This window comes from Rattus norvegicus, chromosome 10 (assembly GCF_036323735.1).
Source record: "Rattus norvegicus strain BN/NHsdMcwi chromosome 10, GRCr8, whole genome shotgun sequence".
Classification (NCBI taxonomy): Eukaryota; Metazoa; Chordata; class Mammalia; order Rodentia; family Muridae; genus Rattus; species Rattus norvegicus.
Window position 1 is genome coordinate 92,994,454 of NC_086028.1, and position 26,388 is coordinate 93,020,841.

At 45.7% G+C, this 26,388-nt stretch overlaps 1 protein-coding gene across 16 annotated transcripts in view; it reads left to right on the plus strand.

Moving 5' to 3' along the window:
* Window positions 1-26,388, plus strand: part of Helz (helicase with zinc finger) — a 165,830-nt gene that overhangs the window by 15,415 nt on the left and 124,027 nt on the right. For 5 of the 16 annotated variants that reach the window (XM_008768314.4, XM_008768315.4, XM_039085643.2 and 2 more), the window contains exons 1-3: window positions 5,236-5,323; window positions 6,705-6,760; window positions 11,917-11,973. The gene's annotated coding sequence lies outside the window, so the exon portion shown is untranslated. Of the gene's footprint in view, window positions 1-4,154; window positions 4,387-5,234; window positions 5,324-6,704; window positions 6,761-11,916; window positions 11,974-26,388 lie in introns of those variants that run through there. The other 11 variants (XM_039085640.2, XM_008768316.4, XM_063268759.1 and 8 more) reach the window with 7 other exon arrangements.

Sequence of the window (26,388 nt, forward strand, 5' to 3'; positions counted from 1 at the left end):
TTAAGTTGACAGCAAAGGTTTCTAAACATCCAAATTATACACACACACACACACACACACACACACACACACACAGACACACACACAGACACACACACACAGACACACACACAGACACACACGCATGTGTGTTTATCTGCATATATGCATGTATTAGGCATCGATAGAAACAACGGTCTTTATTTTTTTTAATTGAATTTTATTTTGTTTATGGTGTGTGTGTGTGTGTGTGTGTGTGTGTGTGTGTAGAGCACATCGTGACATTCATGCAGGTCAGAGGACGTGTTTTGAAGGTGGCGCTCTCCTCCCATCTTTACATGGGTCCTGGGGGAAAACTTACATGGTTGGGCTGCAAGTGCCTCTAACCAATGAGTCATCTTGGAGTCCTGACAGTCTCTTCTTTTTTGCATACTTTTAATTTTGCCATTTTTCGAACTGAATATTCTTATTCAAATTGTCTTCCTGCAATTGGCTTGGCTATCCCTTACTTTCACTGTTCTTCGTGTGATTTCCAACGCGCTTGCTTTATCCCTAACACTAGCCGATGTTTGAACCTTATCTCCAGATGATGTAAGGAGGGCCTTGAAACACGTTTACTTCACTAGTGGCCAACCTTTCCTCATCGACACCCACTGTTATCAAATGTTTCAATCACAGACATTTTATTTATTTATTCTTCCAATCATTATTATCTATTTCTTTTACTTTTTAAGTTAGGGTTTGGTTATTCTGTTGAGACTGACTTAAAACTCCTAGATGCAAGAGAATTTGTCTTACCTTCCATCATGCCTTGCCATTATTTCTTTTCATTTCTTTTTTGCTTGTTTGTTTGAGACTGGGTCTCCCTAGGTAGCTCTGGGTGACCTGTAACTCACTGTGTAGACTACGGTCTTGAACTCACGGACATCCGCCCGTCTCTGCTTCTTAAGTGCTGTTATAAGCACTCCACCACGTCTGGCTTCCTAATTTCTTCATACCCGTCCTGTGTCCACCTTCTGAGGCCACCGTTCCTAATGGGCATTATCTAAGTTTCTGGGAATCTGAATCCCATTCTTCATGCTTGCTTTAACTGCTAAGCCATCTCAGTCTCTTATTTGCAGAATTTTTCTAGAAACCCCTTTCGGGCAATAAGAGGTTATCTTCCACTGCAGGTAAAGGCAAATGCCCATTTTGTTAGGTGAAAAGGCCTTGTTAAACAAAACAGGGGAAGAAATATGGCTTATGCGTAAGACTCCTGCAACTTAAAATAAGACAGAGAGACAGCAGTAACCCCTTAGAGTTGTTACAGCAAAATGGGAATGGCCGTCAGAAGTGAATGGAGAATCTAAACTACTGGAAACAAAGCCCTAAGCTGTGTAGATTCTCAAAAAAATGGAGGCTGAAGAGCTGGGTGTAATGGGGCAGTGGGGGAGGTGAGGCAGGAAGATTGAGAGTTTTGGGCCAGCTCAACAAAAACACAAAGAGGGCAGGCAAGATGGCTCAGTGGGTAAAGAAAGGTCCCTGTTACCAAGCCTGATGACCTGAGATGGATCCTGAGGACCCACCCTGTAAGGTGGAACTGTCTCTCACAAGCCGTCTCTCACAGGATGGCGGCGGGTAAGAACATTTGCTGTACAAACATGGAGACCTGAGTTCACATTGCCAGCATGCACACAGAAAAAGCTGGGAAAAGAGGGGTGTGCCCATAACCATTGGACAGCAGACATGTGCAGATTCCGGAAGCTTCCTTTCCAGCCAGTCTAACTGAAACCGAGAGCTTTAGGGTCCCCGAGAGAGGATGACAGCTGATACCTTCTTCTGGCCTCACCATATGTATATATTGATATACATACACACACATATTGCACATACAAATCAAGCCAAAGAACGAGAAAACAAAGCAAGGCTGAATTGTAGTCAGGGAGCCTGGTGGTATATACTTGTAATCTCACGACTTGGGAAGCAGAGGCAGGAAGATCAGGAGTCAGTGTTATTAGTGGCCACATAGCAAGCTTCTAGCCTGCCTATTATAAGAACATTGGGTTTGAAGTGTCTAGGAGAGATACCAGGAAGTTGATGATGCATAGACTCTCACACTCAGGAGGAAGCAGGAGAGTGTTAGAAAACGCTCAGGAATCCCTTTCTGGCGTGAACATTTAAATCCAGGAAAGAGGTGAATAGACAATATACCTGAAGGAGAGAGGCCTAGAGAATGAGTCCTGCCAATCTTCAAATTAAGAAGGCGGGGCCGTGGGTGATGAGGGAGAAGAGAACACAGGGAAGGAAGAGAGAACCAGGGTTGCCAGTGTCAATCAGCTCAGAAGCAGAACAGAGTCAAGTTAACAGCAGCTGAGTTGCCCCTAGCTGAACGTGATCAGAGCAATCTGAGAAGATGGTCAGTCCGCTTCAGGCACCATCACTGTCTCCTTACCGACATGCGCTGATAAAAAGTTCCCCAGCGGGGTTGGGGATTTAGCTCAGTGGTAGAGCACTTGCCTAGCAAGCGCAAGGCCCTGGGTTCGGTCCCCAGCTCCAAAAAAAGAACCAAAAAAAAAAAAAAAACAAACAAACAAAAACAAAAACAAAAACAAAAAGTTCGCCAGCAAACATTTGCTAAGCATCTATGGGAGTGGGGTCAGACGAATAAACAAATGGATGGTTTCTAATAATGGTAGAACGGAGTGGCTTGTCTCGTTTCAGGGGACGGCAAAGGTCCTTTTGGAGGAGTGACATGGACAGAGAGAGACCTGGATGATGAGATGATGACTGACAGATGGAGGGAAATATTTTTCTCAGGGGAGGAACTTGGGATGGTGATGTCGGGAAGAGGGAGGCCACATGGGACTCATCATGGAGGGAGGGAAGGCAGGGCAATCTCATATTGAGCTTGTAGGCCACGGCTGGGAACTTAGGCCCGTCTCAATTGTGACGTGAAGACATAAGGGGGGGTGTCACACGGCCTGATTTGTATTTTACAAATGTGAAATACGAATGTCTATCTGAGTTGGTCAGATAGACATCAGGGTGTAAGGGCAGGCCCAGAGCGGGGAGTTAGGAGGGTCTCTCAGCACAGGTAACGGTGGCATCTGGGACAAGAACCTGCCAGAACTAGAGGCAGTGACATAAATGGAGCCTGTCTTTGGGCCGAAGCTTTTCTAAAGCAAAGAAAGACTACCTACCAAAGAGGCAGCTTGGCAGGCACAGCCCGTGTGCTTCGGTTGATTACTTACTTACAAGGAAGCTCAGATCGCCCACTTGAAGTTGCCAATCATTATATTAGTGCATCCTAGTGGCTAAAGAAGGGCAGGAACTGGAGGGGGAGCAACTAGGGTACCCTGGAGACAGGACGTGGGAACCTTCCTTGGCAGGGAGGAGAGCAAAGGGACAGGGAGGGGACACTTTGACTACCCTAGAGGTGTCCAGAGCTCTTGGCTCCAGTCTCCAGCCCAATTGGAGCTTCTCAGGAGCTGGTAAATCGGTGACTCAGGGGAGGTTCCTCCCTTGGTTGCCTCTTCCTAGTCTGCTGGAATGACTCACCTGCTCCCTCCTTCAAGAGTGACCCGGGGCCAATCGTTTAACGAGTCCACACCTCACTGGTCTCTCCGGGCTGAGACAATGGAATGGTGGAGCTTTTGGCTCCCTACGGGCAGAGGTTGTTAACAATCACTCCTGTAGCCCCCAAATACCTCTGGTGGGATCCAGAGGTGCCCAAACAAGGCAGATCTAAGACTCTCCCCTTGCACCGAAAAGAGAGTGCTTACGTGATAATGCCTGTTGCCCACAGTATCTTTGAATTTAGAGAGCCACTTAACAGTATTTTGTTCGCAACCTTTGGCGTGTTGGAGATAGATAGATTTATTTATTTATTTATTTATTTATTTATTTATTTATTTATTGGGATTAAACCCTCTCCAAAGCTAAACACAGCCTCTACCCGGAAGTCTCAGAGCATTTTCTTTTGGACACAAATCTTGCTCCGGGGAGGCGAGCATCTAGAGGTTCTCAAACTCAGCAAATGCTGACACTGGAGGAAGACAGCGTACAGGGTGGGGGTGGGGAGTTAATGAACAGACCTACATATCTGACAGGACAAGGGCTGCAAGAAGCTGGTACTTCAGGGAGCAAAGCGGGTGGTCACCTGAGCTAGGTGCCGCTCGCCTGAAGCAAACGGGAAGGGCGGGGAAAGCGCGGGGCTTGTCTTGCAACCAGAAAGCAGATGCCCGCGGGATGCTCGCAAAGGTCCGTTGCCGGCGCACGGTCGCCTCCTACTTCCTGCGTCCTGGTCGCCTCCAAGCCACTCTGGACATCCCCCTCCTCTCTCTGCCCGGAGCCAGCGTGGCGCCCGCCCTCTACCTTGTCCGGCCGCCTGGGGTCGCCGCCTTGTGGGAACAGGACAGTTGGAACGCGGTAGGCACTGCCCCCCAACCCGCCTGGGGGGGGACCCCCTCCTGGCTCAGGCGCGCATCCATGCCCCACCCGGACCCTGCAGCCAGGTTCCCCTGAGTTACCTGCATGGGGAAGTCACAGTCCACAATTTGGACTCTAACCGGGTTGAGTCCTACGGAGCCCAATGCCACATTCCTAGGGGAGGGGTCCTCCGACCTAGAGGGTCGAGGATCACGTTACCCGCCGAGAGGAGGGGACCGTGCGAGGCTGAGTAAACTGGGGGTAAAAGTTGCACTTAGCTTAACCTCCCCAGACCTCAATTGTGCTTTGCGGGCCGGTTGACTCGGCGTTTCCTAAGTTCCTGGGATCCTAGGGGCCCAGAGTGGCTTCTAAGGATACCAACACTGTCCCTGCGCGCGGGTGCGACATGCGTGGCGGATGCCCCGGGGCGGGAAGCGCGAGCGTTAGCAAGGACCTGGAGCTGGGGGACCGCTCGCAGGCGTGCGCATGCATGCGCTCATGCATCCCTGCATACATCTATGCATCCGCTAGCCGGCTCGCACACCACCCGCGTCCGGGACACTCCGCGTTGATTGAATGCAGGACTAGGGTATCTGGCACCTAAGGCAGGATCGTGGCGGAGCAGACTGCAGCTCGCGTAGGAAATAGGGAAGATAGGGGCAAGGGGAGAAGAGAGAGCACCCCAAAGGCACAGTTGGAAAACTGGGTGTGTGTGTGGGGGTGTTCCTTGAGAAGTCCCGCTGGCGCTGAAGGGGGCCGGGCGGGCCTCTGGGGCCAACTTTCCGGAGGGAGGTGCGGCCGGAGGGGGCGGCGCCGGCGGCGGGAGGCGGGAGTCGGGGGCCGAGGGGGGGAGTCACTTTAAAGGCTCTTTCTTACCCATAATGCTTTGTGGGGACGTTGACAAGTGGATCCAAGATGGCGTAGAAAGTAATGACAGGTAAGTCCTGACTTCCCCGTTCTCCGCTGCCCGGGTCGCTTTAGGAGCCTCCAGAGCCATCCGGGGAGAGGCCTGGACTCTCCTCGGGTGCTCAGGGTCCGGGACAGCGCGGCCCCGGGAACAGCGGGGGGTCCCGACGGCCCGCGGCTGGGCCTGGGGAGCGGGGCTCTCTCAGAGGCGAGGCCCGGACGCTGGAGCTGTTTACTGCTTCTTCCCCTCCTCAATCTCCTTTTCCCTCCGCTGGGGGGCTGAGGCGCCAGGGACCCAGGCGGTGGCCCGGAGGTCCTTGCACATGCCCGAGGCTCGGGGGAACCTGGGAGCCCGCGCGAGGCTGCTCCGGCACGGGCCGACCCGGGGTCCCCGCAAGCCCCGAGCCCCAGGGTCGCGGCTTAGGGTGGGGAGCGGGCGCCCTCCCACGCCGCGCGCGGTGCAGCCCTCCGGGTTAGCACTTCCATCCGGGGTGGGTCGGCGACCCCAAGGAAGGGGACAGCAGGAAAAGTGGGTCAGGGGGCGTCCTTCCCCAGCAGAGGGCTCTGCCGGAGATTCACTGTGGTCCCCCTCTCCCCGCCCCCCTCTGGGACGTGCGTGGCCCGTGAACACATCTACACAAACAAATGCACTATCTCTTCCTGGAGGTGTCTCAAAAGGGCCCTTTCTCTCTCTCTCTCTCTCTCTCTCTCTCTCTCTCTCTCTCTCTCTCTCTCTCTCATCCTCAAGGGCTCGGACACTCAGCCCTAACTAGGAACTGATTTTTCTCCCCCAAAACGAGTTGAGTCTTCTGCCCCCTGGCCTTTGCCGAGGGTCCTCTCAGACAGGGCTTAAAGCCAGAGTCTTCAGATTGCTTTTGGGTTGGGAACCTTGTAAGTTTTTTTGTTGAACTCCGAAATTGGCATCCTTTCCTTCTTGCAAAGTTACACTTTTTTAGGCAAGCCATTAATGTAATCAAAAGTGTAACTCCAGAGATAGTGAATTCCGGGAGCAGCCGGGGGAAGAGGGAGACGTTATCTGGCCTAGTTTCTTCTTGATTTTGATTTTGCTCTTTCTTCACTCATATGAATAGCTTACCCCCCTCCTTGATTTTTCCTCCCTCCTTTTATTTTTGAAAGCAAGACTAATCAATGCAGAATAGATGAGTTTATTATGTTAAAAGTTGAAGACTATTTTCTAGTCTGTTGCTGAAAGAAAATATTTTCAATTTTAGGTAAAGGAGGCAAATTTTTTTCCCCTCCAGAGCTTCATACTGTACCTTTTTTTTTTTTTTAATAACTTTTTCCACTTGAAGTCTCTATGTTCTTTTGCTAAAGGGCTATAAAATGTTTGCTTCTGGTAGCAGCTTCAACTGGTGTTGCATAGCCATTTTCCACTTTTCTGTTTGCCCCAGGAATTGGATGAAGTAATTGATCACTAATGAACTACAGAGCCGGTGAGATGTACAAGGTGAGACTGAAGTTCAAAACTATGCCCTGTTGTTCCCCCTCTTTCTTGTAACCAACCCAGGGGGTCAGGCTGAAGCCCCTTTCCAAGTAGATCAGCCCTAGCCAGTTGGGATACGGGCAAGGCTAGATTTAGGAAAGACCTACCATCCTTTTTAGTGGCTCCAACTTATTCCTACAGAGGGAAGCTTATGTCGCGCCAAATGTTATTTGAGGCTATCCTTGATCAGTGTCTTTTCCAGGAGTAATTATAGTTTGCCTCTTCACATTTCCTGGTGTAACCTTAATTGGATTTGATCTGTTTGCACGTCCGTTGCCTGCCCCACACTGGCTTAAGAAGTTGGGTAGATGAAGTCTGCACACCCATAGTTTGTGGGATACTTACGGGAGTGTATCCTTTATCATTGGGAGTGATATTTTTCAGCAAGCAAACGCTTCCATTTTTATTTTTCTTAGGTTTTTTTTTTTTGTTTTTTTGTTTTTTTTTTTTTTGTTTCATTGTGCTGGTACGTATAAGGCCTAATGACCTCACACATCCTAGGAAAGTGCAGAACCACTGAGCCACACCTTCAGCCCCTTCTGTTTTCTAGAAGGCTGAATAGTAAATGTCTGGTAGTACTTTAGAACAAAAAAACGAAAGTGTTAAATTCTCTGTTGCTTAGGGGACATCACTTCTGATTATATATGGTGTGTAAATTCGGATTATTGTTTGATTTACCCCATGTAATACTGTGATTTGTGTGTGTGTGTGTGTGTGTGTGTGTGTGAGAGAGAGAGACAGAGAGAGACAGAGAGAGACAGAGACAGAGAGAGACAGAGACAGAGAGACACACAGAGAGAAAGAAATGGTATCACTATTGTAGCTTTGGCTGGCTAAGTAGGCAAGGCTGGCCTTGAACTCCCGAATGCTGGAATTAAAGTTATACCTGGTGTAATGCCTTGGTTTAAAGGACATTTGTATATTAGTGAACAGTTCGTACTGTGACCAGGGAGAGAGAAGCTTGTTAACAGTTTTCAACCATTTTCCCAACCTAACAATACCTCACTGTGGCTGCTTTAGAGAAGTGTAAGTAATTATTATGGTCAGTTGGCTTATTGTAGATTTATTTAACCCCACCCCCCAACACATTTGGACATTTAGGTTTTAAAATCCTCACCAACTTTTCGTATCTAGTACATCTTTTCAGAATCAGTTGTACTCCCCAGCCCCTCAAGTTTCAAGCATATAGTTGTCACTTTGCCCTTAAAATACAATAAGGGGGGTGGGAACTTGGGAAAGCAAGGTGGACAGAGATCAGGAGTCTTCTAGCACATAGCACTTCCACTTGTGCTGAAACTCAGCAGTGCCTATTTTAATTTTAATTTTTGGCAGAGCAAATATAGAGTTTTAAATTTGTTTTCAGTGTGTGGATGGAGGCATATTCTTTTTTTTTTTTTCCGGAGCTGGGGACCGAACCCAGGGCCTTGCGCTTCCTAGGCAAGCGCTCTACCACTGAGCTAAATCCCCAACCCCAATGGAGGCATATTCTTGCCTCGGACCTCCCAGTGTGAACTCCCCTCTTGTTTTGTTCGAAACAAATAGGTAGTTCTGTGGCTAGGAGCCATGGATCTGTTTTTTGCCCCAGAAGTGTTCACTTGTACTTTAAAAGTTGAGTATTTACAGAGTAGGTAATCTTGCGGGGCTACTGTTCCTCAGCCTGACGTGTGTCCAGACATTCTTTTACAGTTTCCACACATGCACACAAGTATTATTGTTCTCTTCCAAGTCAAGCTGCTGGTTGGCCACCAGGCAGCATGTTACGTGAAGTATTCTAAAATGGGAAATACCACAGCGTCGAAGGCTCCTGTAGAGTAAAGACTGTCTTTGAGCTGAGTGAAGACATGACTTTCCTGGCTGTCTTTTGACTGATAAGCTCGGGCACTATTTTTAGGAAAGGTTGTGTTGTAGAAGAGTCCATTAGTACAGTCTGGTACCTCTCTATTACCTTTTGCCATTGTTAGAAATTTCATCTTCAGATAGCTTAAATGAATTCAGTCATTGTCTTTAAAGTCTGCATATATATCCAGACCGTCCAGTTTTCAGTGGATTGGGGAACAATGCTAAACAGGAGAAGCCATTCCTGCTTGCGGAGGGCCTTGAGAAGCTCTAAGGTCTGCAGCCCATGCGCTGGCGAGATGGCTCAGTGGTTAAAAGCTCTTGCACAGGACCTGGATTCAGGTTGCAGCATCTACACAGTCACTTAGTATCATCTGTTCCAGGGGACCCAACACCCTCTTCTGACCTCTGGGCACTAGGCACATACATATGTGATACACAGACATACATATACTCCACACATAAAATAAAAACTAGTGTTTTCATGAAAAGCTGAGACTAGTGCACAGGGATCCTCAGGGAAGTTGACTAAATCTTATAAATGCACTTGTGTTCTCTGTTTAGGTAGGCTTGACATTAACACTGAATGCAAATCAGCCCGTAATTGTCTGTCACTCAAATCCAAATGCAGGCCCAGTGTGAGAAATAAGATTCTTAGGGTTGTTTATTTTCATAAACTTAGGTAATCATGCTTGCAAATGTAATTGGGTTGCTAAGTCATATTTTGAGGTGTTTTCTAGAAGAGAGGGGTAACGTAGAGGGTAGCCACCTCAGCTTACTGGTCCCTTCAGTGTGTGGGGGTGTCAGGATAGCTTCTGGAGTGTGCGCTCGCAGCAGCACAATGCGCTGCTCCTGCCACTGCAGGGGTGGCTGAGCGAAGACTTTGTAAATCCACAGTCTGATATTCAGTATTCTTTTTAAGACTACCACTGACACAGCATGAAGACTACCTGCATATATGTTACATTCATGTTGTTTAATATATACATGCATATATGTAAATACTTAGGTTATATTCGTGTCAAGTATTTGTTATGCTTCCAGTTACCTGAAATAAATGGGAAGTTTCCAATTTAAATCAAAGTCTTATCAACTTGTTCACACTTGTAAACATACTGGGTTCATTTCTCTAAGATCAGAAAGTCTGGTGAGACAGAAATTTGTCTTGCTTTTGAATAAAAAACACGATTCATCATATATGTGTGTGTGTGTGTGTGTATCTAGAGTTTCAGTGTGTGTATGCATGTGTATGTGCAGAGGTCAAAAGACAGCTTTGTGGAGTTGGCTCTCTGGTTCCACCTTTCCGTGGGATCTGCAGACTGACTCAGGCTGTCAGGCTTGGGCAGCCTCGCTCCTGTCCTCACTGGCTCTTGTACTGACTCTGCTCTGAAGTGTGAATGACTGTGAGTTTATCTCCGTGCCATACTTTCGTTGTCTTATCACGTCTGAATTGACCTTTTCACTTTTTACTCTGGTTTGTGGAAATACAGCTTATGGTGGAAGTGTTTTTGTAAACACAGCCTGTCAGGTGAATTTATAAATAATACAGTTTAAAAAATCATGCATGCGTATGGTAAGTTAAATTGAGCAACACTTGAGTGTGTTTATGTATATAAATATATATGTATGTATGTATATATGTATGTATATGTGTGTGTATATTTATATATATGTGTATGTGTGTATATATATATGTGTGTGTGTGTATATATATATATATATATATATATATATATATATATATATAAAAATAAATAAAAAAGGGCCTGGAGAGCTAGTTGGCTCAGTGGTTAAGAATATTTGTTTCTCTTCTAGAGGACCTGAGTTTGCTACCCAGCACCCACATTGAGTGGCTTACAGCTGCCTATAACTCCAGCTCTTTTGGCTTCCATGGATAACTGTACACGTGTGGCTTTTACACAGACAAATTATATGTGTCATTTAGTTTTTGGAAGGCCTCTGATCCTAAAGTGTAAGGCAAGAGTGGAAGTGGAGTGAGAAGTTTAGCAGGCATAGGTTTGAAATAGACACTGGATGCCTGTTCTGCTCTGTGGTGATGAGAAGCATTGGTGACAAGCTACTGTGGAACTGTGCTATTAGTCTTAGACATTTAGCATAGGGTCAGGCTGGGGAAAGTTTTGTTTGTTCATCTTTTATTTTCTGTTTTGTTTAATTATTTATTGTGTGTGCTTTGAGACAGGGTTTCTCTGTGTGTCTCTGGCTGTCCTGGAACTCACTTTGTAGACCAGGCTGGCTTTGAACTCACAGAAAACTGCCTGCCTCTGCTTCTGCTGAGGTCTAACTAAGGTGCTCTTTTATCTCTGGTTAGTTTTACTTTCTCATTTCCTTTTTCTTTCCTTCCTTATTTTGAGACAGAATTTCATGTAGTCCAAGCTGGCTTTGAACTGTAGCTGAGGAAAACCTTGAACTTTTTTTTTTTTTTTTTGAGACAGAACTTCTCTGTGTGGTCCTGCCTATCCTAAAACTTGTCTTTTAGACTAGGCTGGCCTCAAACTTACAGAGGTCTGCCTTCCTCTGCCTCCTGAGGGCTGAAATTAAAGGCATGTGCTACCACTGCCCAGAGAACAGTTTTTTTTTAATAAAAGTGTTTTAGATTTTATTTTATGTATATGAATGTTTTATCTGTATGTATGTTTTATCTGTATGTGTACTACATGCATGTCTGATGCTCTTGGAGACAGAAGAGGGCTCTGGATCCCCTAGAGGTGGAGTTACAGGTGGTGTGAGCCACCATGTGTGTTGGGAGCCCGAATCCTCTGCAGGAACATTACATGCTGAGTCATCTCTCTATCCCTACCCCTGAACCTTTGATCCCCCTGCCTCACTTTCTTGAGTACTGGGGTTCCTGACATGTGTCTCTACTCTAGTTCCAGGAACTGAACTCAGGACCTTATGAATGCCAGGCCAGTACTCTACTCCCAACTTTCCTATTGCCCAGATGAGGAAGTGTAGTCCTGGAGAAACTGCCTCACCCCAGGTTATGTGGCTCAGTAGTAGTGTGAAAGCCTTATCTCTGTAGTCTTGTGTCAGGCCATTTGGTCCATGACTACATCTGACTGAGTTACCAAATGCTGTGACTAGGGTACAGACACTCTTCAATGACATGGCAATTGCTAATTTGTTCTTGTGACTTTGTTTTGGAGACAGGGTAGTGCTGTATGGCCCGGATCAAATGGGGCCTTAAATTATAGTGCTGGGGTTACAGGCATGTGCCAGCCCAGCTGGCAGTCTGTGGTGTTTAAAGGCTGTTTTCTCTCTTTCAGAAATTATAAAGAGCTCTGATGGGCGATTTGGGTGATACGCAGTGCAGTGAACTGCAGGTGAGTAGAGCTGGCTTAGGAGAGTGTTACCGAGGAGAAAAACCTCAGCAGTGCCTGAAGAAGGGCTCGGGAGAGACTTCATGTCATCATTCCGTTTGTTAATTGTTAATATGCAAAATGACCAGTTTCATGGTGACATTTTCATACCTATGGGTCATTGTACCTTGGCCGTGTTTGGAATCTTCATCTTGATAAGAATGTCTGGCTAGAAGGATGACATGGGACAAGGTGGAATGATGAGCAGCTTGGTCAGACAGATGACCAGAACAGATTGGACAGAGCCAGCTCTCAAGGAACTGTCTGCCACGCTCTGTCAATGTAGTGTGGCAACAGCAAGGAGGGAGGTTCTTCTCGTACTTTTATTCTGAGTGAGTAATGTCCTAGAGGCTCAGTTTTGTCTCATGTGATTGGAACTGGAGAGATCTGCCAGCTTCTATGTCAACATTCTTAAGTGCTAACCACCCTGTGTTCTGAAGGCCAAATATTGAATTGCTTTCTCTTTACGTTGGGTCATGACTGTGTGCATATACACCCATACATATACAAACTTGTATAAAATGCATAGTGTGTATTTGTACATGCTCAGTTTGGAGGATTTAGATACTGAGAATATACCAGTAGAAACAAAAGGTGGGACTTTCTTCCTACATGTTATACTGCTTTTACTCGGCGCTGTATGTATGTATGTTTGTATGTACTTATGTATTTAATGTACATGAGTGCTCTATCTGCATGTATGCCAGCAGGCCAAAAGAGGGCATCAGATCCCATTACAGATGGTTGTAAGCCACCATGTGGTTGCTGGGAATTGAACTCAGGACCTCTGGAAGAGCAATCAGTGCTCTTAACTGCTGAGTCATCTCCCCAGACCCTGGTAAAAATCTTAGTCTCAGCAATCAGGAGATTGAGGTTGGAGAATGGGAGTTCAAGGCTACCTTCCACTGTTTAGCAAGTTCTAGGTCTGTCTAGGCTATATAAAACTCAATCTCAGAAAACCCAAATTTATATTTCTGTATCTCTTTGTATCACTGTTTTGTTCCCTTTTTTCTTTTGCAGTGCTGGGGATTAAACATAAGCCTCGGCCTGCGCGTCACAGGCTTTACCGTAACTGTGTCTCTAGCTCTGAGTTCTCCAGGAGGCCACTTGCACTAGGGAGTTTGATTCTGGCTCTGGATGCCCTTGGACTGTGAGCTCACAGGACGCATGCTCTGTCAGCGGGCTCTAAACTTACTTTCCATGTCTTTTCAACAGTAGTCTTCTGTTAGGCGTACACTTCTGTTAGGTATAAACTTGAGTTTTTATCTTTTGTACTTTGTTCAAATGAACATTCTTTACTTTTAGTTTTGTTTTAAGAGAGACTTTTGCAGTGAAGCCCAGACTGTCTTTAACTTAGGCTCCTCCCCTCTGCCTCTCCTGAGTTTTATTAGGATTACCAGAGCGTGCTGCCACACCTGGTTTTTCTGTCTGTTTAACTATCCTCAGGCTTCCTGGCCCTTGGTTCTTCCATGTGTTCACGTGTCTGTCTTTTACCTGCAACAGTCCACTGCTGAGTCAGAAATTGTTCCTGTGACTCCTGGAGACATGAACACAGCGTGTATACTTGTGAAGTTTACAGTAGCATGTGGCATTAACACACAGTTGTCTTGAGTATGTGTGCAGTTAGTGTGATTTGTCTGCTGTGCAGATGGTTGGAAGTCTATGTCACGTGAATTATTGGCCATTGAAAAACTAAAATGGCCAGGTGGTGGTGGCATATTATTTAGTCCCAGCACTCAGAGCCAGTGGCAGGTGGATCTCTGTGAATTTGAGGCCAGCCTGGTTTACAAAGCGACTGCCAAGTCAACACACACACACACACACACACACACACACACACACACACACACACACACAAAAACCTATTTCAAAAAACTAAAAAACTAAAAAACAAAACAAAACAACTTAAGAAAAAAAAGAAGAACTAAGATGGAGACGGGCAGAGAGGGTCCTGCCTGTAATCTTGGGACTTGGGAAGACTAGAGAGTTACTAGCTGAAAGCTCTTGAACTATAAGGAATCTCAAGCCATCCTAAGATACTGCTTCACAAACTAATAAAAGCTGAAACTAGAGGGGCTGAGACAGGAGGATTGACCCTGTTTCAAAAGAAAAAAATGGAAAACCGAGGTGGAGGTAACTCTGGTCAGCCATCTTTCCCGGGAGTGCATACAAGCTCTGGGTGAGCGCACAGCAGAGGGATGCTCGCCCCGTTCCTTCTTGTGGCTGCTCAGCTCTCATTCCAGGCCCTTGCTTCCTGGGTGTATTGAGCTTTCCTTTTCTTTTACATTCATAGTGTGTGTGTGTGTGTGTGTGTGTGTGTGTGTGTGTGTGTGTGTGAGATAGATCCTCTTCAGCTGGAGTGACAGGTCTTGAGGTCTTGGTCAGCTATCTGCTGGGAACAGAACTCTGGTGTTCTGCAGAGCAGAGCATGTTCTGAACTTCTGAGCCATCTTTCCAGCCCCTGGAACTTTCTTAGTGTTGAAACTGTTTAGTGTTTGGGTTTATTACCCATAAATAGTTGTTTTTCTTTTTGACATTCCATTTCAAAATGTTCGCATTTTAAATTATGATATGCAATAATTTGATGCTTTAAAAACTTACTGGATGTTGGTGAACATTTCATGTTACAAATTTCAAATTTTAAGTTGAGTATGGTGGTGCATGCCTTTATCTGAGAGCACATCTCTAGGATAAATTCTGGAGTATGCTATTATGTTTAAAGATACTTATATTAATGAGTGTTTTATAGCTTTCGATGTATATCATTTTGCAGTAGCACCCAGGGTGTCTTGCCAGTTTATATGGTTAGCAAATGCAGACTTTGCAGTTGCACTCTCAGGTTGGTAGGAGTCCATCGTCCTGTAAACATTCGTTTCTGGTTCAGTAGTATAAAATGGCTCTTGGAGCTCATTGACCTTTACTGTCGTGTTTACCTATTTGAGTCATCTTTGTCCTTTTCTGTTGCATTGTTACACAATCAAAGTTGATGTGGCTTTGCAGGGGAAGGCAAGTATAACCAGCTTCTAGATAATTGTTAGAGGATAGCCAGGCCAAGCTCAGTGAACACGCTTGTAATGAGGGTGTCGTCTGACTGCGTGAGAGGAATTGGGGATTGTGCTTAAAGGCGATGGTCAGGGATTCCAAGATTCAGCCTAGCAAGCACTTCCGGCCACATGTGACACAGGCTTCAGCCATCCTGGAGGCAAGCACGGGGGTGAAGCAGAGGACTCGAGGTTGATTAGTTAGGGCTTCTGATGCCCCTTGTGACTGAGGAGAACAGTGTGGTAGACATCCCTAACTTACCATGCAAGCTTGCCTGTGCCCCAGCCTACCCTTTGCGTCCCGCTGGAAGGAACTAACCCTCTTGGTAAGAGGCACTAAGGAATGAAAGAACGGATGAGAGTGAGGTGGGGATCCCAGCGCAGCATCCGGTGAGGTGCTTGAGGACTTGGTGCAGCCTTCTTGGCATATCTGCGAACATCCAGCCTGAAGGGTGGTATGTAGATCATATGCAGATGAAGAGCAACAGAAAGAAGAGGGTATGGAAGGAGCCTGGGTAGAGTGGGAATAGGTGGCTTGAGATGCATAACCTAATTACATGCATCCTGGGATAGTAACAGAGCCAAGTGGAAAGTGATGCTGTCCTTGGTCGGGATTGTGTGAGGGGATGTACTGGAAGAAGGGGCGAGGGCATAAGAGACTAGTTGGATTCATGGCAGGTAAATGGAGGGCCATGAGGGCTTGGATCAAGTTGGTGGTTTTGAAAAGTGGTGGATGTAGGAAGTTTTGGAGACTGATGGGTGAGAGGTGGTGACTGGTAGGTGTGGGAGGGAAGGCGGTACAGTGGGCCCCGTGTCTGAAGTCAGGTGTGGTTGGGAGTCTGAAGAAGTAGACATGGAGATAGGCTCCATGGAGCATTTGCTTCTCTGCTTCATCCTAAAAATGCAGAAGGTCCTTACCCCAGTGTGCTTGCAGAGCTGGTAGTGAGACGGTGTGGAGAGGATGATGGCTTTGTGAATGTAGAAATGTGGGGAGAGGAGCGCTTGAGTGCCCGGCTCTTCTGCTCTAGCCATCTTTCCTTCCTCGGCACCTACAGTAAGCCACACTCTGGAAGTGACTCCATGACCTCAGACTTCGTGTTTGTAGGAAAGTAGCATGGTTTGGTTCCTGCTCTTCTAGGAGACTGTTACATTTATGTGTCTGAGTGTTTTGGCTGCATGTCTATCTGTGTACCACGTGTGTACCTGGTGCCCACTGAGATCAGAAGAGGGCGTTAGATCCCCTGGACCTGGAGTTGTAGGAGGTTTTGAGCCACCATGAGGGTTCTAGAGACTGAACCCAGGCCTTTTTTAAGTTCTCTTAACCACTGAGCCACCACTGCAGCCCTGGTCTCAGACTTACTAAGGAAAAGTGAGAAAGAACCCAAGCAGTAGGGTACAGGGGGCAGGAGTGCCCAGCGGGAAGGGAAGGAGAAGCTACTGCAGAATTTCTAGTTGCTTCAGCTTTGTGTCTTGGGCTAAGTCTCCCGAGACTCTAAGCCCTTTTATTTTTGCCACAATAAAACTTGTTCCTTGTTGAAAATTATAAAGGATAGATGAATTGAAAGAAACTACAACAGTACCACCCAGAGCGTCCCATTTTTACTTTTAATAAACATTTGGAGTAGTTTCAGACTTACAGAGGAGGTGCAGATGTAGAATACAGTTCCCATGTAAGCTTCACCCAACCACTGCCTCTCCACTGTGAGCATTTCCAGTTTCCATGGCACCTTTGCCAGACCGAAGAAACACTGCTTCCATTCTGCAGCTCTCCTCCTCTCCTCTCCTCTCCCCTCCCCTCCCCTCCTCTCCTCTCCTCTCCTCTCCTCTCCTCTCCCCTCCCCTCCCCTCCCCTCCCCTCCCCCCCCTCCCCTCCCCTCCCCTCCCCTCCCCTCCTCTCCTCTCCCTTTCCCCCTTCCCCCTTCCCCCTTCCCCCTTCTCCCTTCTCCCTTCTCCCTTCTCCCTTCCCCCTTCCCCTCCCTTGTTTCTCTCTTTCTCTCTTTCTGACAGGGTCTTTCCATGTATCCTTCACTATGTAAACTAGGCTGGCTCTAAATTCACAGATCTGCCTGTCTTTGCCTCTCAAGTGCTGGCATTAGAGGTGTGCACCACCACATCCAGCCCAATGCACTATTCCCTTTTAATTAAATGCTTACTTATTTTTGTTTTGTGTGAGGAGGTGTTTTGCCTGCCTGCATGTCTGCACCATGTTCATATAGTGCTCACAGAAGCCAGAAGAGGGCATTGGATCCCTTAGAAATGGAGTTAACTGCCAGATGTGTGCCACCATGTGGGTGCTGAGAATAGAGCCTGGATCCTCTGGGAGAGCACTCATCGCTCTTAACCACTGAGCAGTCACTCCCGCCTCCCTCCAGTGCGCTGCCCTTGCTTGTTTCTGAGATAGAGTCACTTACTGTGCCACTGTGGCTGGCCTGGAATTCTGTGTGGACCAAACTGGCCTGCAACTCAGAGATCTGCCTGCCCCCGCCTCCTGAGTGCTAGGAATAATGGTGCGATCCACAGCTCCTGACAGCATTCTTGTTTAATTAGGAAGTTGGCCCTTTTCATTTTGATTTGCTCTTTAAGAAGCTCAGTTACTTTGAACTAATTCATTTGCCTATCTATATGGATAATCTGAAAGGAGAAAATACAAAAGAAGCAGTTTTATAACAGTAAAATGCAGAAATATTAGATAATATTATAGAAAAGGGTTCAGTGAGAAATCTCGGGTTGGCCTCGATCCTATGATCTTGCTGCCATGTTCTCTTCAGCAATTGTCTGCTGGTGTGGACCACCATAGCCAGCCGGAAAAGTTCGTCTGATGATAAAAATATCATCGAGGTAGGTTAGTACACCCGAGTAATCCCAGCTCTCATGAGCCTAAGGCAAGAAGAGCTAGAATTTGGAGGTAGCCTGGGTGACGTAGTAAGTTCCAGGTTATCCTGGGGTACAGACCCCATCAGAAAAAACAATCATCTTTGCTAGAATTCATTCTTTAAAAACAAAACAAAACTCTGTGTGTGTGTGTGTGTGTGTGTGTGTGTGTGTGTGTGTTGTGCGCCTGCGCGCGCGCTCATGCTGTGCTGAGTGGAGGTCAGAGGACAACTTTGCCTTTGTTTCCCTCTCCACATTTACATGGAGTCAGTGCTGTCAGACCTTCAGGCAGCCATCTTGCCAGCCCGAGATCTCCTTAGTGTGCTTTGCTTGCTTCTCAGTGTGGGTGTGTTTCTCTTCATTAGGAGAGGTGTTAAATGGTTTAGGAGGACACTCAAGCTCTTTAGGAAATAATTTGGAATTACCGAAACAAGGTTATCTCCAGAGGTGCTAGCAATTTTGAAAAACGAGCTAGGGAAAAAGTCAGTGATGGGTGGAAAAAAGGATCTCAGTTTTAGCTCATGAATAAAAACAAATCATTGCCAAAATAGATCGTAGGCGGTCCTTCATGTTTCTTTTATATATTCAAAGGTTTTTTTTGTGGTCCTGCCCTGATGTTGCTTATGCCTGTGATCAGGAGGCTGAGACAGGAAGATTGCTGCACGATCCTGTGCTACTCAAAGAGTTCTTGGCTAGCCTCAGTTATGGCATATGAGAGCCTGTCTCAAGTAAATGAAATACATGAAAAATAAAATGTATATTTTTAAAAGATTTGTTTATTTTATGTAAATGAGTGCTCTATCTGTAAGTATTCCTGGATGCTAGAAGGGGGCATCAGACCCCAGGACAGATGGTTGTGAGCCACAATGTGGTTGTTGGAAATTGAATTTGAGACCTCTGGTAGAGCAGGCAGTGCTCTAACTGCTGAGCCATCTGTCCAGCCCTAAACTATTTCTCTTGACTGTACTGAAATCCGTTTGGAGTTTAGAAGCATTACCACTTTGTAGAAGAGGGAATTTGAAATAGAACATGGTTGACAGTCTTGATTTCTTCAAATTTTCTCCCAGAGGTTTAGTCTCTCCCAATGCTTCTTGTATAGTTAGCAGCTTAAAAAAAATCATTTTTACATTTATTAGTTTGTGTGTGTGTGTGTGTGTGTGTGTGTGTGTGTGTGTGCGCGCGCGCACGTGTGTGTGAGTTTGTGTGCATGCATGAACACATGTAATCCATGGACAACTGTTCTTGGAACGTTCTGGGAACGTATGGGAGTCAGCTCTCTTCTCCCATCATTCGGGTCCAGGGGATAGAACTCAGGTCCTCAGGACTGAGCTATCTCACTGGTCCTTACATTTTCTTTATTTTTTTCCTTCCTTCTTTCCTTCCTTTCCTCTTTCCCTCCCTCCCTCCTTCCTTCTTTCTTTCCTTTCTTTTGTGTATGTGTATGTGTGTGTGCGCTCAGTGATTTTTATGTTTTAGAGAAAAATGCAAGCCTGGTTGAATAGTAAGTATATTACTATAAATAAAATTTATTTTGCAGGGTTTCTGTATATTCCATAGAATTGTTACGTATTCCAGTCTGGGCAAAACAGATGATATACAAGCTAATACTGCATTCCTTTTTATGGGTGGCATCCTAGTGACAACTGAAATATTACATGACAGTTCTTAGTATGCCTGGTATTTTAGTTATTCTAGGTCACTTCTTTGGACAATTCAACTAAAATTCTTATTGAATAGTTTTAGTGACTGTGATGGTTATCCTGGAGATAAAATGGCAGAAAACCTGACACTGATTTACATAAGTGGTGTATTGGGCAGGTAAGCATTTTACAGACTGTCTATAATCCAAGGTAATAGATACCAGAGGCTCAATTATTCTGAAGGAAGGCAGGCTGGTTTGAAGCGGTTGCTGGAAGCAGGACAGGATGTCGGTAGGTCCAGAGAGGGGCTGGGGAAAAGCTGTGGGTAGGAGAGCAGTGTTGCTAGAGCCTCACTATATTTGGGGTCTGTGTGTGCGGTGTGAGAACGTTAAGGTTGGGGTCAGATAGTGAGTGACCCAGGTGCTGAGTAATGAGCTTGGGCATTTCTCAGTGGGCATCTTGGAATCATGTGCCCTGGGGTGGGTAATGCTGTTAACTTTTTCTCCCAGAGGAATCATGACAGTTGCACCATGTAGTGAGTTCCAGGCCAGGCTAGTCCCGTGCATTGTGGTTTTGGCAGACCTCATGCTTTCTGCTTGTCCGTCGACCCTGCCGCTCATCGGGCACTGAGGGTCATGTAGGTCAGTCTGAATTTCTTCTTGTGGTCATGGCACAATGACTTTGTAGTATAGTCTTCTTTAGGATAATTCTGGAAATCCCACAGGCAAAATAGAGGCATGTGGCTAGCTTAAAAAATAAGGATTTCGGGGGTTGGGGATTTAGCCAGTGGTAGAGCGCTTGCCTAGGAAGCGCAAGGCCCTGGGTTCGGTCCCCAGCTCCGGAAAAAAAAGAACAAAAAAAAAAAAAAAAAGGATTTCAAAGTTTTCCAGTAGTTCTTCTCTTTAAATTTTTTTTAAAAAAAGATTTATTTAATTATATGTAAGTACACTGTAGCTGTCTTCAGACACACCAGAAGAGGGCATCGGATCTCATTACAGATGGTTGTGAGCCACCATGTGGTTGCTGGGATTTGAACTCAGGACCTCTGGAAGAGCAGTCGGTGCTCTTAACCACTGAGCCAGATCTCCAGCTCTAAAATGTTTATATTCTTTGTTTTGTAAAGAAACTTAAGCATATTTAATATGACCAAATCTATTAAATTTTTTGTTTGCTATGACTAGAGTCCAGTTATTAATAGGTTTTTACCTTTATTGTTTATGTGTGTCATGTATATATGTGTGAGTCTGCATGCCTGCATGCATGTATATGGGCAGGGGCATGCCATGGCATCCACATGGAGGTCAGAGGATAGCTTGGCAGGAGTTAGTTCTCTCTTTCCACCGTGTGAGTCCAGAGCTTGAACTCATGTCTGTGGTTGGGCAGCAAGTGCTGTTGTCTGCTGAGCCAGCCTTACCAGCCCTGCTTGAGACTGATGGTCTTGAATTCTGCGGTGTAGCTGGGGTGTGTTTGAACTTCTCATCTTCCTGCCTCTGCCTCCTGAGTGCTGGGGCTACAGGTGTGTTGATGTTGGAAATCAAAACCTATGAATGCTAGGCAGGCCACTGAGCTACGTCCGTCAGCTCCAAGAACCTCGTATATAATTTTGTCTCTTAAGTTCTTCTATGACTGTTGTCTATGTATACATAGGATGTTTAGTTCAAAAGGAAGCTATCTTGGGGGGGTCTGATCAAGAATCAGTTATGGGTCTGGGCGTACAGCTCAGTGTTAGAGTGCTTTTCTAGCATCTGCGGGGCCCTGGGCTCAACTTCCAGTACTGACATGACACCCCGTCCCCCACAAAGAAAAAGAATCAGTGAGGGCTGTTCGTAATTTCAGTGAAAGAAGAGAGGAGGTTAAATATAGCTGTTAGTCTTCTAAACCTTTACAAATGCATATGGGTCCTTTAAGTTAATTGTGAAGTAGACAGTTTTGTGTTGATAGAGGGAAAGAGGAGACAGGTGTAGAAATCGTCCTGACTTCAGAGTGACAACATTTTGGTTATCACTGTTGCTCCCTGGAGTTTGCTCACAGTTGCTATTTGCTCTTTAAATCCTAGAGGTTTTGAGATCAAAGAGCATTGTGGCCACACTGACAAGAGAAGTTAGTGTAAGGAATGCAACAGGTTGGTTTGTGTATGTGTGTAGTGTGTGCACAGTGTGAAGGTGGAGGCTGGTGTTGCAGATCCTCCTTAGTCTGTCTCTCTGTCTATCTGTCTGTCTATCTATCTATCTATCTATCTATCTATCCATCCATCTATCTATCATCCATCCATCATCCATCCATCCATCCATCCATCCATCCATCCATCCATCCATCCATCCATCCATCCATCTATCTATCTATCTATCTATCTATCTATCTATCTATCTATCTATCTATCTATCTATCTATCTATCTTATCTATCTTTGGAGACAAGGTCTCTCACGAACCTGGAGCTCACAACACAGTTGGCAAGCAAGCCCCAGGGATCCCAGTGCGGGGATTATAAATATTTTACAGATGAACTTTCTCTTCTGCCCCTCCTTTTGCATTGTTTTTGGAGATGGCTCTGGACTTGTGGCATCTTCCTGCCTCAGCCTCCTAAATGCTGGGATTACAAACGTATATTGCCACATCTAGTAATGATTTTGTTTTCAAATAAAAATAGGGTGGGCATGGTGGCTCATGACTTTAATCCCACCAGGCAGGTCTCTTGTGAGTTGAGGCCAGCCTGGTCCACAAAGCAGCAAGTTCCACAGCTTCTCAAAGAAATGAGTAGATTTCATGACTTGATTTAAGGTGGTCTGCTGATTCCTGGTGCTGTCACAGACAGATGCTTGGTCCTGGCCAGTCTGCCTCCCGCGCTCTGGTACGCCATTGATTTTATTTTCTTCAGCATTTACTTTGGACCCAGACCAGCCATCCAGCTCTGATGGAATTCTTCAAAAGCATCCTATGTTTTGTGCCAGATGACCTCCAACAGTTGGCTTATTGGAAACTGCTCTTTCTGAGGCTGCATTCCTGCTTTTCAGCCTACGGAGGAGGAAGGCTGCAAGCTTTTTTCCCTCTTATTTTGCATCTGTTTTCCCCATTTTCTAAAAGTGTGTCAATTATGACACCAAGGTTTATCCTTATTTCATTATTGGTATTGTTTTACTCTGTTTATATTTGATTGTTTTTTTGTTTGTTTTTTTTTCTTTTTTCTTTTTTTCGGAGCTGGGGACCGAACCCAGGGCCTTGCGCTCGCTAAACAAGCGCTGTACCACTGAGCTAAATCCCCAACCCCTATATTTGATTGTTTTATCTTATTTCATTTTATTTATTTTTTTTCTGAGATGGGTTTTTGTCTTTGGCTATCCTGGAAACAGCTCTGCAAACCAGACTGGCCTTGAACTGACAAGAGTCCAACTGTCTCTTGCCTCCTAAGTGCTGTGATTAAAGGCATGAGCCACCATGCTCAGAAGAACTGATTTGTTTTGGTGAATAGGTCTCCTAGTTGAATGCACATATGGGTTAGGCAGACTTCATCTACATAGTCTCCAGTGCAGAGCCACATCCCCCACTCATGCTGCCCTTGAGTATTGTGCTTCCCCTGGCTTGTCACTGACCACACAGTCTGCAAGTATGAGGACTGCTTTCTGCTCTTAATTATTAATCTCCTCGTTTGTTTGTTTTGTGTGTCTGTCTACCTGACTGCCTGCATGCAGAGTTCAGAGGACAGATCATTCTTGGGTGTCAGTTCTCCGAGTCCACTAGTGGGCTCTGGGGCTCTAACAGATCTTCAGGTTTGATGACGAGCACCTTTCCTGCTGAGCCATTGGTGTCACCCAGCTTGTTTGTTGTAGGTCGCCTTTTTCACTGCTGAGTAGTTTTCCACTGTGGGAGCACTAACTTTATTCGTCATTCGCTGCTAAAGGATGCTTGAGTTTCATTTTTAGCAATTCTGAATAGAGCAGCTGTAAACATTTATTTACAGGTTTTTGTGTTCTCATTGTCTTGGGATAAGTGGATGGAACAAGAGGTGATACTGAGACATGTATGTCAGTGTGTGAGTATGGGCGGGCTCATATGTGCAGGACAGAAGGTGACAGATGCTGTCACTCGGCCTGTTCCTTTGGAGGCACAATCTGTCTTGAACTGGGGGCTTGGTTTTTCTGGCTAGCCTGGAAACCAGGTGGCCCCAGGTCCCGAAGCCAGCAGCCCCTCGGAGCCTGTCTTAGCTTTCTGTGGAGCTGAGGCTGTAGGTGTGCGCCAGACTCTTTGATATGTACACAGCAGGACTGAAACTGGGGCTTTCTAGAAGAGCAGCAAGTGCTCATAATTAATTGCCAAGCCATCTTTGTAGCCACAGCCCTTGAGACTCATCTCTTCAGTGTGTGATACCTAATCCTGGTTTTAATTTGCATTTGTGGGAGGGCTAATGGTGTTGAATATCTTCTTTTACTATTACTACTACCACTACTACTCCTACTATTATTTATTATTGTTACTTGGCTTTTTTGAAGCATGATCTCTCTCTTAGCTCTTATGAAGCCTTGGCTGTCCTGGAATTCCTTCTGTAGACCAGGCTGGCCTTGAACTCAGAGATCCTCCTGTCTGCCTCCCTGAGTGCTGGGATTAAAGGCACGTGCCATCGTGCTTGCTCTTCTTACTGTATTTTCAATTGTTTGTGTATCTATGTGCTCACGTGTGTTTGTGCATGTAAGTATGGTGTCTGTGGAGGTGGTGGCTGTGCCCACACAACCATTACCTGTTTACCGGGAAGAAAATTATTCCTGTGCCAAGTAGGCAAAGTTGTCACATAGAGTGATATTTTATTGTCTTCAACAATAGTACTGAATTTATTTTATATTTTTGGGTGTTGGTTTGTTTGAGACAGAGTCTCATTGTAGCTCTGGCTTACCTTGAACTCGTAGAAATTCACCTGCCTCTGCCTCCCAAGTGCTGGAACTCTGACTTTCTATTTTGTTTTTTTAAACATTTTATTTTTTATTTCATATGCATTGGTGTTTTGTCTACATGTATATCTATGTGAGAGTGTCAGATCTTGGAATTACAGACTGAAGTGAACTGCCTTATGGGTGCTGGGAATTGAACCTGGGTCCTCAGAAAGATTAGTCAGTCCTCTTAACCACTGAACTATCTCCCAAGCCCCTGAATTTCTTTTTCTTTTTCTTTTTTTCAAAGATCTATTTACTTTATTTAAATGAATACACTGTAGCTGTCTTCAGGTGCACCAGAAGAGGGCATCAGATCCCATTACAGATGGTTGTGAGTTACCATGTGGTTGTTGGGAATTGAACTCAAGACCTCTGGAAGAACAGTCTATGTTCTTAACCACTGAGCCATCTCTCCAGGCCCCTGGATTTCTTTATAAAGATATATTTATTTTAGCACGTGAGTGTTTTGCCAGCATGTAGTAGAGTTATGGATGGTTATAAACTGCCGTGTGGGCACTGGGAAACTGAACTTGGGTGTCTTAACCTCTGAACCAGTTCCAGCTGGAAAGTACTAAGTGTTAAGTGATTTCCATTTTACATAAGTGAAACTCTGCAAGTTTAGGGGAGTTACCACTGTGAAGCAGTTTAAGTGCTTCACAGAGGAACCCAAGAAGGGAAGACTTGGCGGTCTCACTGTCCATTCCCAGATGGTTTTGAGACCTCAGGTGAAGTCATGTGCTCCAGGCCACGTGAGTGAGCTTTCAAGGTGGGGCCTGTGCCTTAGTCCGCTCTGCGTCAGGTCATTGTTCCCGAGGACACATACATAGCATGGGCAGTATTAGTTTGTTTTTATTGCTACTTGTGTTTATAGTATTTGTTTAGGTACAGGCTGTGAATTTTGTGGGATAATTTGCGTTTTGGTACCTGGTTTGTCTCTTTTCTTTCCTGTGGTGTTTGGAGTTTATTCTAGGACTATTAATGGAAGGCAAACACTTGCCACTGGGTTGTAACCCCAGCCCTCTTGTTCCTTAGACTTTTTTTTTTTTTTTTTTTTTTTTTTTGGTTCTTTTTTTCGGAGCTGGGGACCGAACCCAGGGCCTTGCGCTTCCTAGGCAAGCGCTCTACCACTGAGCTAAATCCCCAACCCCTTGTTCCTTAGACTTTTGTTTTTAATACATGCACAGACACGTAACACAATTAAAAAATAAAATAAATCTTTGAAAAAGGGGGCTGGAGAGATAGCTCTTGAGTTGTAAGCTGGATTCTGTCTCAAAAACCCAAAAGTTGGGGCTGAGAGCTAGCTCAGTGGTTAAGAGCTTTTGCTGCTCTTCCAGAGGATCTGAGTTCAGTTTCCAGCACCCACATTGGGCATCTTACTGCCTCCTATAATCCCAGTCCCTGGGATCCCACACCTCTGGCCTCCAGGGTACCTGCACTCATATGTACACATAATTAGAAATAAAATTATAAAAGTACTTCTTAGAGACACTTCCACTGTGTGGGTCCCAGGGATCAAAGTCAGTCTCAGTCAGCCTTGAGCACCTTTACCCACTGAGCCATCTTGATGGCCCCTTTTAATTACTTCATTTAGGGACAGGGTCTTACTAAATTGTCCAGGCTGTCCTTGAACTTGCTTCTTGGCTCAGGCAGGTTGTCAGTGTGGGATCCGTTTTGCCTCAGTCTTCCTGGCAGCTGGATGTTATATGGCTTACCTTTCTGTTATCTGTGTGCCTATCTATCAGCTCCTAACTGAGGCTGATTTCGTTAATGCCTAGTGACGGTTATCATTATTTCAAGTTGGCAGATGGACTGTGGTGTCTGGGAGGTAGAGGCTGGGGGTGCTGTTCAACAGACTGTTGTACGTGGGACAGCTCTCTGCAGCACAGACGTATCTCTGGTGTGTGCCA